This window comes from Seriola lalandi, unplaced genomic scaffold (genome assembly GCF_002814215.2).
Source record: "Seriola lalandi dorsalis isolate HSWRI2012SDOR001 ecotype SW California unplaced genomic scaffold, Sedor1 jcf7180002049582, whole genome shotgun sequence".
Classification (NCBI taxonomy): Eukaryota; Metazoa; Chordata; class Actinopteri; order Carangiformes; family Carangidae; genus Seriola; species Seriola lalandi.
This window is the reverse complement of record NW_019520135.1, coordinates 1-788: the sequence shown is the minus strand read 5'-3', so window position 1 is coordinate 788 and position 788 is coordinate 1. Positions and strand designations below refer to the sequence as shown.

Here is a 788-nt window from a genome sequence, read left to right as displayed (position 1 = left end):
GGTCACATTCTCTGCTGAAGTGCAGTTTCTTTTGAATTCCCCTTCAATGGTGCTGACCCAGGGGCCAATGCAGAAAAAAAGCAACCTTTTCTAAGCAGAGATAACTACCACCCCCCTCTCTTCCCTTTAGATTCAGGTGCTGTTGAAAGTGACTTACTCAACGGCACGACTGACCTCTTTACCTGTCTATGTTTGTTTAGGCAACCTCGTAAGAACCCCAGCACAGCGTCCCAGGACTCATGGGACAAGGTGTACATGCCAGCAGAAGGATTCCAGACATCCAAGGACAACCCCCGCTACTCCAGCGTCCAGGGATCACGTAACGGCTACCTGGGAACTTCCAACTTCAACGCCCGTGTCCTCTTAGAGACTCAGGAGTTGCTGAGGCAGGAGCAGAGACGCCGAGAGCAGGAGGCCAACAAGGCCAGGCCGCCCCCCGCACAAGAAACCCCCAGCGGCAGCACCTACGACCAGAACAGAGACCGCACTCAGGCCTCTGCCTCGGCCCCAGTGAAGTCCCCACCTCAATCCAAGGGCCCCTACAGACAGGATGTGCCTCCGTCTCCTTCTCAGCTCGCAAAGCTCAGCAGGATTCAGGGTTCGGAGAAAGGGAGGCCGTTTTACTCCTGAGAGAGTAACAAAAAACTGGAAAGTGGTAGTTTTGGAATAGGACTGATTCTACAGAGCATTAACAGGGAAAAATGTAAAGAGGGCAATAAAAGTGCTGGGACTGTTGATATCAAATGTTAATATTTGAAAAAAAAAAAAAAAAAAAAATTTTTTATGAT

General features: G+C 50.0%; 1 pseudogene; it reads left to right on the top strand.

Moving 5' to 3' along the window:
* The first annotated feature begins 180 nt into the window (after positions 1-180).
* LOC147819789 (partitioning defective 3 homolog pseudogene) lies at positions 181-688 on the top strand (annotated as a pseudogene).
* The last annotated feature ends 100 nt before the right edge of the window (positions 689-788 follow it).